Raw genomic sequence first — 15,130 nt, 5'->3', positions numbered from 1 at the left:
CTCCAGAATATCATATTCTAAGCCTCTGATCCTTTAATGTAGAAGAGGTTAAAGCTTGTGTTATCCTGTCTGTGGTTCCATGATATTTGAATTGCTTTGTTCTGTTTGTTTGCAATATTCTCTCCTTGACCTGGGATCTCTGAAATTTGGCTATAACATTTCTAGGAATGTTCATTTTGAAATCTCTTTCAGGAGGTGATCTGTGGATTCTTTCAATTTCTATTTTACACTCTGATCCTTGAATATCAGGGTAGTCTTCCTTGATAATTTCTTCAAAGGTGATATGTGAGCTCTTGTCTTGATCATGGCTTTCAGATGGGCCAAAAATTCTTAAATTATCTACCCTGGATCTGTTTTTCAGGTCAGTTTCCCCACCTCCCCCCCACAATGAGATATTTCACATTTTCTTCTATTTTTCATTCTTTTAATTTTGTTTTATTGTTTCTTGATGTGTCAGGGAGCTCAATTCCACTGGTCCAATTCAAATTTTTGAGGAATTATTCTTTTCCACTGAGTTTTTGTACTTCCTTTTCTATTTGGCCAAATTTATTTTTAAGGAGTTCTGGTCAGTGAATTTTTGTACATCTTTTCTATGTGGCTAATTCAGCTTTTTAAGGAGTTCTCTTTAGTGGATTTTTGTGCCTCTTTAACCATTTGGCCTATTCTGTTTTTGTTGTTGTTCTTGCTTAAGTGTTATTTTCTTTAATACTTTTTGTGTCTCTTTATCAAGCTGTTGGCTCTTTTTTCATGATTTTCTTGCATCACTTACAGTTCTTTTTCCCTCTCCCCCCTCTACCTCTCTTATTTGATTATTAAAATCCTTTTTAGGTGCTTCCAGGGCTTCTTTTTGAATCTGAGAACAAATTACATTTTTCTTCGAGGCTATGGATGTAGCAATTTTGACTTTGTTGCCTTCTTCTGAGTTTGTGTTTTGATCTTCCCTGTCACCATAGTAACTTTCTATGGTCAGGGTCTTTTTTGTTGTTGTTTCCTCATTTTCCCAACCTATTTCTTCATTTCTTTCACTTTATGTTATACTTGAGCTTTTCTCCAAGGGTTAAGGGGGTATTAACCTAAGCTTCAGGGTTTTTGTCTTTGTTTTTATTTTTATTTTGTGTGTGCAGTTGTTTTCAGAGCTAGCTCTGGCTATCCGTAGGTTTTCAGTTCTTCCAAGGTGGTATGATCTAAGGATAGATGTGTTTACTACTCTTCACACTTGTGCTCTGGTTTGTGAGTGAACACAATCACTCTTTTCTATTCTGGAACTATGATCAGGTTCCTCACTCCCCTGTGACTATAAGCTCTTGTGTGCAAGTACTGCTCCTCACCCTAGGACTGAGACCTGGATCCATGTATGCATAATGCAACAGAGTCCTGCACCCAAAATCAGCAAAGGGTATCCTTCTGACCAGTTTGTGGGCTGAAAGTTCTAGAATTTGTTGCTGCTGATTCAGTTGTCCCCAAGGACTGCACTGGCTTTTAGAGGTGCCTGTCACTGCTGTCTTGCAGGGCATGATCTACACTGGAGTGCACTCCACTATCACCCTGGTATAATAGAAGTTTCCTGCCCACCTTCTAAGTTGCTTTGGGCTAGAAAATTGTTTTACCTCATCCTTTTGTGTGTTCTGCTACTCCCTAATTCATTTTGAATCATTAAAGTTGTTTGCAGGGGAATTTGGGGGAGTTCAAGAGAGTCTCTGCCTTTTCTCTGCTGTCTTGGCTCCTCACCCTTCAGGCTCAAAGTTCCCAGAAGAGTTTGTGGGTTTTTGAACTTGTGCAATACAAAGTCATAGTTTGAGGAGAGTTGTGACATAACTAGTTCTCAGATCTAAACAAAAGAGTAAATTCTTCCAGCCAGACAAACAATGATTTAAATGAGGCAGAAAAGTAGAAGAGGGGATAGGGCAAAATGGCATGATAAAGAGGGTCCCTATAAGATAAGGGCTGTAAGAGGATTGGTGAGATGTTGTACAGAGAGACACAACAGGGTAAAGACAGGGGATATGAGAGGCTGTATAGCACAGTGGACCTCAGAACCCGGAAGACATGGGTTCAAATCTTGTCTCTGACTTACCTTGCTTGTGTGACCATAGGCAGCTCACTGTGGCCTCCCAGGTCCCTCAGACAGCTTCATAGGCTGTAGAGCTGTAGCTGATATGCATTGAGAGGGGGAGACTTCCTTCTGTCATGGCAATCAGAGGTCCTTTCCCTTCTAAGGAAGTGTCTCACTTTTTTTTTAATTTGCACTCCAGCATCTAGCACAGTGTCTCTCACATAGTGATTAATATTTTTTTCCCATCAATCCATTCAGTCATTCATTCATTTGTTCATTCAATCAGAGAGATCAGATCACTAAAGGAAAATAGTAATGTCTATTGCTATTGGATGGCATGTTTACCCTGAGCTAAAGAAACGTTAATTGTGATCTAGCCCAAACCCTTTATTTGACATATATGCAAATTGAATAAGAGAAAGAATATGTGACTTGCCCAAAAGTATCCATTTCTTAATGAGCAGATCCCACATTACAACCTAGGTACTGGGCTCTTCCATTATGTTCCCCTACCTCTTACTTTCTGAAAGAGACTGTGATTTTTCTGGTAACAAGTGTCCCATGGAGTATGACACAGAAAAAGTAATTTTCAGCAACGCCAAGTATTTTCTATAGAAGCCCTAGGATTCAAAGTAAGAAGTAACCTTAGAACTCACTTCACAAAATAACAATAATAACCATCTTCATCATCACAGCATGTATAAAATGTTCTAAGTTTTGCAAAGCCCTTTCCATACATTAACTCCTTAGATCCTCAAATAACTCTGAGAGATACCTGCTATTTTGTTCTCATTTTGAAGATAAGAAAACCAAGCTTAAGAGAACTTAAACGATTTGCCCAAGATGACTCAGCTAGGGAGCATCTGAGTTAAGGTTATAAACAGAAGTCTTTTTGACTTCAGGTCTAATCTTCTATTGACTGTGTCATGTAGGTACTCACCATCGTTTGACTGGTAAGGAAACAGCCCAAAGAATGTAAATGTCTTTCTACCTAAGTCATTCTGGAAGTAGTATAAAGCTCGAATTTGAACCCAGATCTTCTGATTCCAACTCTAGAGTTTTTTTTTTAATTTTATTTTGTTTTATGCTTTTCCCCCCACTTCTTGTCTCATATGGAAGTGGGAATGGTTGATGTATATCCCACCATCAGAAAACAAGGACACTTGTGAACTATGACCCAACCTTGTCTAAAGAAAGGGAAATCCACAGATTATTCAGAAGAGAATCTTTGCAGCTTTTCCTCATCCCTGAACCAGAACAAAGCTGTCTGGCTCTGTGACTTGGAACAACTGGATATGAAAGTAGGCTGGTAATACTCTTGCACTGAGGGGAATGACTAAGTTGAGCAGCACTTGATCAGAAATAGCTCCAACCTTGAGAACTGGGACTAATGGACCCAGTGTGACTGGGAGAGCTAACCCTCTCCACCATTTTCTGGAAGTGATTTATTGTGAGACAAATACTATAATAGAGCAAGAAAAGTGGTCCCCCTGAGATGAAAGGCTTAAAGTGGTGACAAATTTTCAGAGTTTGTTGACTTGGAGAAAAACAATAAAGTTTGAATTCCTTCTCTTGGATATGTTTGCTGCCGCTCATGCTGTCATGGTTAATCAAAGCAGGCCATGCATTATTTAATATACATGAGAGCTATTTATCCTGAGAGATGCTTAAAGGTTGTCATGGAAACTGTGGGAAGAAGAGAAAGTAGGCATGGACAGTCAGGTTAAAATTTGAAGACTCAAAATTTTTAAAAAGAAATGAACAGGTGCAGGTCATTTAGTAAATGAAGATAAATGGAGGAGTAGCTGTGAATTGTCTACTTCCTTTGAGCTCTATGGGTTGTAATGCTGATGCCTGCTTAAATCTCTACCATAAACCAGAACTAGCACACCCTGTATTTGTGGAAAGGAGAGGTCAACATAAGGCTAATTTACTAGGCAAAAGTAGAAATTTGCCCCATCATCATCTTGAAAAGTAGCTTTCTTTCAGTGAGTTCAGGAAGTTTATTCTTAGGTTTAACTGTCATATCCTACCATTAGTAAGTGGAATGGTGGGGCTTAAGAGCTAGAAGCTACAGTTAAACCAGAGGGTGTCTATGAAGTCTGAGGCTGAGTCATTAGCAGCCATTAGCAGGAATGGATGGGGACAGAGTACAAAAGTAGTCACTATACAAAAAAAAAGGAATATTTGGCGATTGGGTTGAGTCATACAGACAAACTTTCCTGCCATTTCTGTGTTTGATTTTTTTTTTCATGTCGGAATTACTCTTCCAGCAAATTGTTCTGCTGGAGCTAACTCATAGAGGCTCATAAGAGCTAGTTGTTAAATGTTCACTGTGAGCATTTACACCTCAGAAACCAGCTAATGTGACAAATTAAAGCCTGATTGATAGTTTTGTTGAGCATCTAGACTTAAGAAAATGATGAAGAAAATGTTAATAATGCAGATCAAATTTTAAAGTGCATCATGTGAACATTTTGGGGGGGAAGGAGAGAGCTGGTTGTTAAACATTTAGCAGCACACCCCTATTTTTGTCCCTCAGTTTGGTCACTTTGTACACATCCTGGTACTAACCTAGCCTGGTTTTTAGGTTTACACTTGATCTCCTCCCAACTCTAATGTTGCTTCATCTACTGCAGGCAGGAATTGTCTTCCCTCATTGACCTGAGAAAAACAACCACTGGGTTTGCTTAATCACCAACAGTACCTTGGGTAAGATGAGGCAGAGGGATAGGCACTGATTCATGGTGCCTGCAGATTAGTTTATTTTGGAAGGGGCCCAAATGCTGGGGCCCAGAGCAGACAGAATACGGAGGTTAAGAGCAGGGAATGTCAGAAAAAACTAGGAGACAGAGAAATGAGATTCAGTCAGAAGAGCCATCAAAAAAGGCAAGTCAGCAATACCAAAACTGGGGCTAAAAAAATAAAGCAATGGCTAACTGGCAGAAAGTCATAAAAGTCCATCATGCCCCTCACCTATGCACCTCTGGCCTGTCCCACTCCATACCCACCACAGGCTAGATTGGGATGAGGGCCCCAAGACCAAAACCGAGCAGCTTCAATTCCCTTCTTACTTCTTTAGGGCATTGATTGGGGAGGTGGGGTAGAGAGGAATAGCTAGAAAGACACCAGCTTCTAGGCTCCCAGCCATAGCCCCTCTTAAGAAAAAGCTCAATATACAGCAATGGCTTTCTCCTTAATGTACAGGCTTGACTGTAGCCCTCCAACATGCAATAAATTCCAATGACTCCCTGTAGCCAGTAGGATTAAATATAAGCTTTTCTATTCATTTTTATAGCCCTTCACACCCTGGCTCCAACAAGTGGTAAATATAACTCTTGTCAAGGAATCAGGAAGATGTGGGTCCAAAGCTTAACTTTAATATGTCATTCATTCATTCATTCAATAAACATTTATTAAGTACCTACTGTATACCAGGCACTGTGCTAAAATCATGTTTCCTTTAAAACTGTTCCAGTGCTACCTTCTTTCATCCCCCTAACTGCTAGTGCTCCCCCCTCACCCCACCAAGAATTCACCTTGTCTTTGCTTTGTGTGTATTCTCATTATGCACATTTCTGTATATGTTGTTTCCCCATGCTAGATTGCAGGATCCTTGAGGGCAGGGTATACCCAGGAACATGTTTTATAAAAATCATGAGCCAGGAAGACTTAGGTTCAAAACCTGCCTCTGATAGAGCCTGGCTAAGGGATCCTAGCCAAGCTCTTCAACCTCTTGGTGCCCCAGACAATTCTTTAAGGCCATATTTCAGAAAAGATGCTGATCCTCATTGGTGTATTGGAGTATCACATTGGAGTATCCAAGTCTTAGTCTTCCCCACAGCTCCCACATGTAGCTAGAAACTGACATCAAATTAATACTTGATTGATTGCTGAAATCTGTCATGGCAGATTTGATAATGCTCTCTACCTGTATCTCAGTTTCTATTTCTCTTGGCCTTTCTCTCTGCCCTGTTTGTATTTGTCTATCTGTCATTCTCTCAGCCTCTCTGTCTGTTTCTTTCTCTGTCCTTCTTGTGTCTATGTCTGCCTCTCTCTGTTTCTCTGGCTCTGTTTGTCTATGTCTATCTATCTGTCTGTCTCTTTCTCTCCTGCCCTCCATCCCTTTCTCTCTCTCTCCTTCCATCCTCTCTCTCTTTCTTTTCCTCTGTCTCTCTCTGTCTCTCTCTCTCTGTCTCTCTCTCTCTCTCTGTCTCTCTGTCTCTCTCTCTCTCTGTCTCTCTCTCTCTCTCTCTCTCTCTCTCTCTCTCTCTCTCTCTTTCTCTCTCTCTTTCTGTTTCTCTCTCTCTCCCTCCCTCCCCTCTGTCCTTCCCCTCTTCTTCTCCCCTCACTTTTCTCTTTCTCCCATCACACACGTAGACATAATACATATAATATATAATGGCAATGTGAGTCATTTTTGCTGAAGGCACAGGACATCCCCAGCAGTAAAGACTGATCCCTGCCCTGCTTATACTGGGGATTAATGGGCAATAAAGAAGGCCAGTCCTGCCAATTGTGAGGCCCTTTGCTCCCAGGGCTTCCCCAGACAGAAATCACCATCCTCAACTGTCAGTCCTTCCTGACTGGCCAATAAGTTCAGTTCTGAGTTAGAAGGCTGCATTTCCACAGTTCCCTGCTACTTTCCACACACCCATGATCCTGCTGTAAGAAGATGAAAGACCATGAGAGGTTGTTCCCAAATTGCCAATTCGATATGAGATTTAAATGTTAAGGGACTATTACTATTTTTTGATTCTACCCACTGGGGGAGGGGGAAGGAAGGAAGGAAGGAAGGAAGGAAGGAAGGAAGGAAGGAAGGAAGGAAGGAAGGAAGGAGGGAGGGAAGGAGGGAAGGAGGGAAAGAAAAGAAGAGAGAGAAGAGAAGAGAAGAGAAGAGAAGAGAAGAGAAGAGAAGAGAAGAGAAGAGAAGAGAAGAGAAGAGAAAGAAGAGAAAAGAAAAATATCCTTATATGTAATCATGGTTTTAGAGGCAAATCCTCACATTTCATTTCAGCCAAGTGTTCCACTCAAACCCAAGAAGGGCTTTTTTAGGATCAGAGATTTTGAGATGGCTGGCACCTCAAAAGTCATCTAGTCCAAGCCCTTCATTGAGAAGATGAGGAAAGTGAGAGCCAAACGTGAGAAGGAATGTCCAAGGTCACTCAGCTGGCTAGCAGATGCCTTACTCAGTGTAGGGCTCTTTCCATAACACCAGTCTACATCCAGTTGAAGGCCTCATCTAAGGGTCCTCATGGGGTTGGGAATTTAAAGAAGGCAATGATGGCTGCTGAGCTACTCAGCATATGTCACAGCTAAAGATAGCACACCCCCAGTGACTGTCAACAGTAGGGAAGAACCAGCAGCCAGTCCAGTATTTGTGTTCCCACATCTGGCTCTTTTGTATGAAGTTGGCTTGACTTTCTGTTTGGGGTTTGTTTTTCTGACTTTAAAGGGAGGCTCTCTGCTTCCCTTTGAGTGATTCTCACCCTAGAAATAGTCTCTGATTTGACTCCCTCCAGTGGGCTGTATCATGATGATGGCAATAGCTACCACAGTGACAGCAGCAACAGCTGGCCTCAGCTTGCCCTCACCTCCAGCCTGGACTCCTGCAGCACATTCTCATTTGCCTCAGACCTCTCCCCACTCTCTCTCATCCTCCACCTAACTGCCAAAGTGATGTGCAGCCCTAGAGCAAAGGCTGATGATGTTACTCCACCACTCTATAAAGTCCAGTGGCTCCCTATTCCCTCTAGTTCCTCTGCCCTTTGAAAAGGTCTTCTTTAATGTAAGGCTCTCCAAACCTAATCTCATCCTACCTTTCCAGCCTTATCTCAGATTCCTTCCTCTCATGAACTTTATGATCTGATCACACCAGCTGGCATGCCTTTCCTCACAAGCCATTGGATCTCCTGCCTCCGTGTCTTGGCACTGGCTGCCCCGAGTACTTGGAAGGCACTCCTTCCTCAGCCTAGGGTCTGGGGCAAGACTGGGACCAATCACCTTCTTCCCAAGGAAGCCTGGCCTGACACCTGCACCTTTTAGCGCCCTCTCTCACAGAGCTATCTAGCATTTATTTTGTGTGTGCATTTGATTTACTGAAGAAGGGGAAAGGGAACCCGTGTCAAAAAGGGTTGACAAAGAACAAGAAAATTAGACCCACTCATTCTCTGTATTCACCTCTGCTGAGCATTTGAGGACTGCTTGACAGCTATCCCTTGGACTTCCTGTGCAGTCTGGTATTTCCTCTCTTCCTCTCCATTCCATTTCCCTCACCCTGCCATCCCCAGCTATGGTGCCTGCTCATACATGGCTTTTACTGCATGTGTAGCCTAAGTGAGCCTGGGCCTTGATGTCAAGGCCTTGGCCACCCCAGGTACTTGGGTTTCTTTTGCTGAATATAGGTGACTAAACAATGAGCCTGAGATAAGCTTTCCAAGAGGGACTGCCTCAGGAGTTGTGGCATTCTTGGATCTCTCAATGAGAGATAACAATGAGCAAGAGGAGTTTTCCATAATGATTTCTTCTTTGGAGAATGATTGGACAGAGAGATAAGTCTATACCCTGGCCTGATATCTTTAGAGAGTCATTCATATACCTTAGAACCACAGAGAAGGAGGTATGCTTATTCAACCATCCTGCCAGGTCCTCTATTAATATTTCAAGTAGCAACCTCCTCAGAGAATCTAATAGAAAGTAGGGTGTGGTGTTCTAAATATTTGTCAGTGTTTTCTTGTGAGTTTATTGCTTTTTAAGCATTTCCTTTGTGTGGAAAAAATAAGTAGCTGTCCTATACCCAATCTAACTTGCACATTAAGTACCCTTCTGTTCTCTTTTGAGGCTTCACCTTTGACTTCCCCCGCCCAGGGCTCTTGGGTGGGCTCATAAAAAATCAGAGGAAAAAAAGTTTGACACTTCTCTAGGTCAGCCTCCTGACAACTGAACTCAGTCCAGTGTCCATAGGTAAGGAGTTCCTTGCTGGGATAAGGTGTCCCAGACCCCTGAGTCCAGTGGTTCTATGATTACATTCAAAAAATATAAAGCAGTTTGTGGGGGGAGCTAACAGCTAAAAGGATGAGAGGCCTCTTGTCAAACCTGTTAAATGGTAAAGGCAGGACCTGAGCTGGAGGCTGTCACAATAGATGGAGGGATAGACAAGGACCGAGCAAGGTGGAGAAAGAATTGACCTTTTCTTGGCCTTCTTTCTGCTCTTGGAAGGATGAGCACACTGATGGCAACCACCTGGCTCTTCTCTGAGATGGCTGCAGAGTAGATGACCTCCTTCAACATTATCTGCATTAGCTCCTAAAGCTAAGTACTACCTGAATTTTGCCCTTCTCCTGGTCTACTTGCCAGTTTGGGACTGTAATGGCAAGCAAAGTGGGACTTTCTGTTGTCTTTTGTTTTGGAGTTCTTCTCAGCACTAGGGTAGTCAAGTGACTTTGATTGAGTCTTGCCTTTTTTGCGTGAAGGCCCACACCCTTTTGCTGGTTGGGTCATAGGAGGTGTGAAATCCTCAAGAGTTCTGAAGCTCTCAAGAGGTATGAGACCCTTGAGAGGGGTGAAGTGCTCTGACCCTGAAGAAGTGTATATACATACATACATATACATATACATATACATATACATATACATATACATATACATATACATATACATATATATATTCTCAAGTTAGCATTTTGTTTGGAGCTAACTCATTGGAGGAGTGTTGGTGTGGAGACTCTGGGTAGCTGTTGGGGAGCCCCCCAGCTTTGAAAAACCTAGATATTGGTGTTTCTCTCTCTGGTAACTATGTATGTAATGTCTTGGTCAGATGGCTAGAAGTCTGTCTGTTGATTTATGTTATTCTGCTTTGTCTATATAATTTCTGCTTGTAATTTCTGTTTGTATTTGCTCTAAAGTTCAGGGTGCTGGCTTTTTCCCCTGAACTAACTTAATGATATATGTATGTTTGATTACAATGAGATTGTAAACCCCTTAAAGTTGCTTTCCTTAGAAAAGGAGATCAAAGAACCTGTGCTAGCAGTCCTTCTGTGTGCTGGTGTTATTGGTCTTTCACAGCCACTTGCCACAGTAGTGGCAAGTAGCGTTGTTATTACAGGGGCTCTTCTCTGTATGATCTGATCAGTCATCCATCTGCTTCTAGGAAACAAAATCTCTGTTGTCACCATTCTAAGTAAGCTCCCTTTTAATTCAAATTCCTTATAATGGATATGACTGAGTCTCTTACCAAGTGGCTTTGATTGATTCAAGGAGGTGTTGAGACCCAGTGCTCACCCTGTTCACATGAGGTTCTGATTCATTCATTCAGTCTAGAAGTGGTCTTACCTAACAGGGGTCATTACTTTTTAGTGGGTTAGATAGTAATGGAAAGTCACTGTTAAATCTGATTGGACCATTCATACACTTGTGGCCTGGCTTGCATCATTGCTAAGTGTAGCAATCATCATGTGTCTTCAACAACAATCACATAGTGTGCTTCCCTATCCCCATGTCATTGCTCACATGTTTTACTATGCCAGTATTGCCTTCTTCAACTCTTCCTGTGCAGATCTGTCAGGTCACAGCTTGAATGGTGCCCTCTACATGAAGACTCCCTCAACCACTCCAAATCAACATGTTTTCTCTCTTTCATAATCTTTCAAACATTTTTAACTGTCCATATGAACATCCTACATTCTAAATTACATTTAAGTTGTATTTTGTTGATGCTAGTGAACCATCTAGGCCTTGAAGACAGAGAGACCCTATCATTTTTATTCTGATGGCCCCAAACAGTATCCAACATTATACTGTATAGATGCATGTGCTCTCTCTCTCTCTCTCTCTCTCTCTCTCTCTCTCTCTCTCCCTCTCTCTCCATATATATATATATATATATATATATATATATATATATATATATATATATACACATATATATATATACACATATATATATATATACATAAATACGCATATATGTATAAATATTCATGTGTGTACACACACACAAACACACATATATACATATATAGAATGTTGTCAAATTCGCATGAGCAGCAAATGCTGGCTGACTGCTTCTTGCATTCCTTTTTTCAGAATTCTACCGAAAAAATGAGCAGAGGGCCTATAATGACTCATATTACCCCCAAATAGCTTTAAACAGTAAGATTCCCTGATATACTGAAGTCTTTGTTTCTGGATAATAATCATTATTATCATTGCTTTTATTATTCTTCCTAATCATAATAGCTGACATTCAATGACTTTTTATTGATTACAAAGCACTTTTTGCATATCATCTCATTTGAGACTCACAACAGTCCTTTGTGGATGGTAAAGAAATTTTCCTTTTTCCCTATCTGGAAAATGAGGCTCTTGGATGAAATTATCTATAATGTTCACAAAATCTCTGCCATTCTCTATTCTTTGTTTTCCTACCTCTGACATTCTGTGTTCTAAGGTTCCTCCGCGCTCAGATATTGTTTGTTTTGTGGTTTGGGATATTTCTAATGTTCTGACATCTACTGAGCAAAATATGTCCTTTCTTATAGTTCTCTGGGCAGCTTACCTCACCCTGGCTTCTTGACCTGCTTGGTTGTGTTACAGCTGCTGAAAAAAGCTACAGCAAAATATTCTGAACTAATTTGAAGAAGAATCAGAAGTAAGAATTGAGGATCTCTGAAATGAATTTAAATTACATTTTAAAAAAGATTCTATTTTTGACAATGGAAGCCCCTTCTTTTTTTCTAAATCTGTGTTGTAATATCTCTAAAGACAGTGGTCAGAAAGAAACCATGAGGTGGAGAATGACTAGATCTGGACATTAAGGAAGGACTTGCTCCTGCATTGGAATTCTGATTCTAATACCTCCTTCCTATGTTGCTACCATACTGGCTGATGTAGTCAGTCAGTCAGTCAATAACTATTTATTCATGCTTATTATGTGCCAGGCACTGTGCTGAGTGCTGGGGATACAAAGAAGTGGGGAAAAAACTGCCACTGTTTTTAAAGAGTTGAATATCCAATGGGGAGAGAAATAGTCAAACAACAGTGTACGAACAAGTGACATCCAATAGAAATGGAAGATAATCAGCCTCATGAAGGTGCTGGGATTAAGGAAGATGAAGAAAGGCTTTTTGCAAAAGAGGAGATTTTACCTGGGACTTGAAGGAAACCAGGGAAGCCAAGAAGTGGTGATGAAACAGGAGAATATCCCAAGCATGGCAGACAGCCAGTGAAAATGCTCTGAGCTAGGAAAGGATATGTCTTGGGGTGAAAAAGATGGGGGGATGTCGTATAGATGACACTGAAGTTGCAAGCATTTGGATTGGTTGTCTGTAGGCCAAGAGCAGTTATTCAGGTTTCAGCTTGGAAGTAGGTCTCCAGTGGAGGACCTAAATGCTCTGTCTTTAGTCCTGGACTGTTTAACAGTTTTATAAATGATTTAAAGGCATATGCTGTGCCCGTCAAATTTGCAAATGACTCAAAGCTGGGGGTGAGGGAGTGAGGTAAGGGAGATAGCTAATATACTGGATAACTGATAAATTGACTGAAGATCCAAAATGATCTGAACAGGATGGGACTTGACTCAAAAAGCACAATGAGAATGTCCATAGAGATAAATGTAAAGCTTTACATTTGGATTTGAAATATTATTGTCACAAGTATAAGTTGAGGGGAGCATTATTAGACACTATTTCATTTGTGAAGAGGTCTGGTAGTTGAGTGAATTACAAACTCAATTTGAATGAATCCAACCAAGTCCAATGAGTACCTGTTATGTACCTATCAATTTTCCAGGAACTAGGCAAAAAATAACAGAAAAAAATCCATGCCCTTCAGGAATTTACATTATTTTGTGGGAAAATAGTATGCACACATGAAAATAAACAAAAACAGATATAGGGTATATACAAATAATGTTTGGAGAGGAAAAACGCTAGCTGTGGGGATCAGGAAATGTTTCATATAGAAAGTGTCATCTGAGTTGAGCCTTGAACAGAGTAAGGTTTTCCAAAGGTATTGTTTGATAGGGAAGCCAAGATGTTGTGTAAAAAATTCATTATCATTGAGAGACGTATAACATCTAAAAATGATAAAGGGATGGAAATCAAATGTAAGGCATTCTGTTCAGGTCTGAGCACTATATTATTGTTGTTGTTCTAAATGATTTTATTATTTATCTGTTTTTAACAGTCACTTTTAAAAACTTTTTTTCCCAGAATTCTATCTTCCACTCCCTCTCCCACCCTGAGAAGGCAAGCAATGTGATATCAATTACGCATTTGAAATCATGCAAAACAGATTTCCATATTAAATATGGTACAAAAAAGACAAGAAATGTAAAGTTAAAAAAGTATGCTTCAATCTTCACTCAAACTTCATCAGCTCTCTCTTTGGAGGTAGATAGCATATTTCATTGTGAGTTCTTCACAATTGTCTTGGATAATTGTATTGATCAGAGTACCCAAATCATTTACAGTTGATTATTGCTACAACATTGCTGTTGCTATGTACAGTGTTCTCCTAGTTCTGCTTACTTCATTTTGTATCAGTTCACGTAAGTCTTCCCAGGTTTTTCTGAGAGCGTCTTGCTTCTCATTTCTTATAGCACAGGAGTATTTCATCACAATAACATGCCATGACTTGTTCAGCTTTTCCCCAATTGATGGGTAACCCCTCAGTTTTCAATTCTTTGTCCCCACAAAAAGAGATCAGTAGTATATTGTTAAATATTTAATAACCAGCTCTTCTGTCTCACATACATAAAGTATACATCATACACTTTGAAGTTTAATTTGTATTATTTTCTTTTTCACTTTCTTAAGACAAGATAATCTGCAAAACAATAAATTGTCTTGATTTGTAGAGTTCTTCAATTTCTTATTTGTGAATGCTGACATTGAAAATTTAACAATCAGCTCTCACAAGCCAGTATAAGCTGACTTCAGCATATCCATGGTTCTGAGCATCACAGTTTAAGGATATTGATAATCTGAAAACTCTCCATAGGAGTTGGGGCAGGATGTTGAAGAACCTGGAATACATACCATAGAGAGAGAAGATGATGATATTGACAAAGCAGTGATAGCATGGGCAAGCAGTAGTCTGCCAAAATCTGAAGGCCTGCCTGATGGAAGAAGAATTGGACATACTCTCACTGATCCCAGAGAGCAGAAGTAGAAACAATGGGGCGGAATCTCCGAAAAGGCAAACTGTCAGGAAAGACCTCTTAGGAACTCAAACTTTAGGAAAGTAAATTGGGATTCCATGGGAGGTAGTTGGATCTGTCACATAGGAGATTTTCAAGGAAATCCTGAATGACTATTTGTCAAATATATTACAGAATATATGCTTTTTTCTCTATTTTTCCCTCTAATTGCTTGTAAAATGTATTCCCTTCCTCTTTAGTTAAGTCCTTTCTCCCTCTAATTAAAGAAAGTATCCCTTTTTCAACTATCACTTGGATCAGATGGCAATTGAGCCCTCTTTCAACTCTATGATTCTGTGAAGGCTCTTCTACTAATTGGCCCCATTTTCCTCATCAATAACATAAGACAGGAATACCAGCTGACTCTCAAGGTCCTTTCTGCTTCTAATGCTCCAGGATGGCTAAATGATCTTTATGGTCCCTCCTAAAACTGACATGCCATTTCTGTGTGTGTGTCTGTGTGTGTGTGTGTGTGTGTGTGTGTGTGTGTGTGTGTGTTTTGAGGTTCCTCACAAGCATAACATTCTAGGAAAGTTTTCTGGTCAATGGGTGAAAATCATTTTATTTTGTTTTGTTTTTTTCTTTTGGAGAGGGAAGGAAAGGCAATTGGGATTAAGTGACTTGCCCAAGGTCATACAGCTAGTAAATGTGTCAAATGTCTGAGGCCGGATTTGAACTCAGGTCATCCTGACTCCAGGACTGGTGCTCTACTCACTGTGCCACCTAGCTACCCTAGAAAATCATTTTGATTCAAACAACTCCCCACTCCCAAGAAAACAGCTTGCAAGATTCAAGAGAGAGACCTATTCATTGCAAAAGGATGTAAGTTCAAATCCTGACTGTTGTATTCCATCCCAATGACCTTGAACAAGTCATTT

This window comes from Trichosurus vulpecula, chromosome 3, assembly GCF_011100635.1.
Source record: "Trichosurus vulpecula isolate mTriVul1 chromosome 3, mTriVul1.pri, whole genome shotgun sequence".
In the NCBI taxonomy this organism is placed as follows: Eukaryota; Metazoa; Chordata; class Mammalia; order Diprotodontia; family Phalangeridae; genus Trichosurus; species Trichosurus vulpecula.
This window is presented reverse-complemented; position numbering follows the sequence as displayed.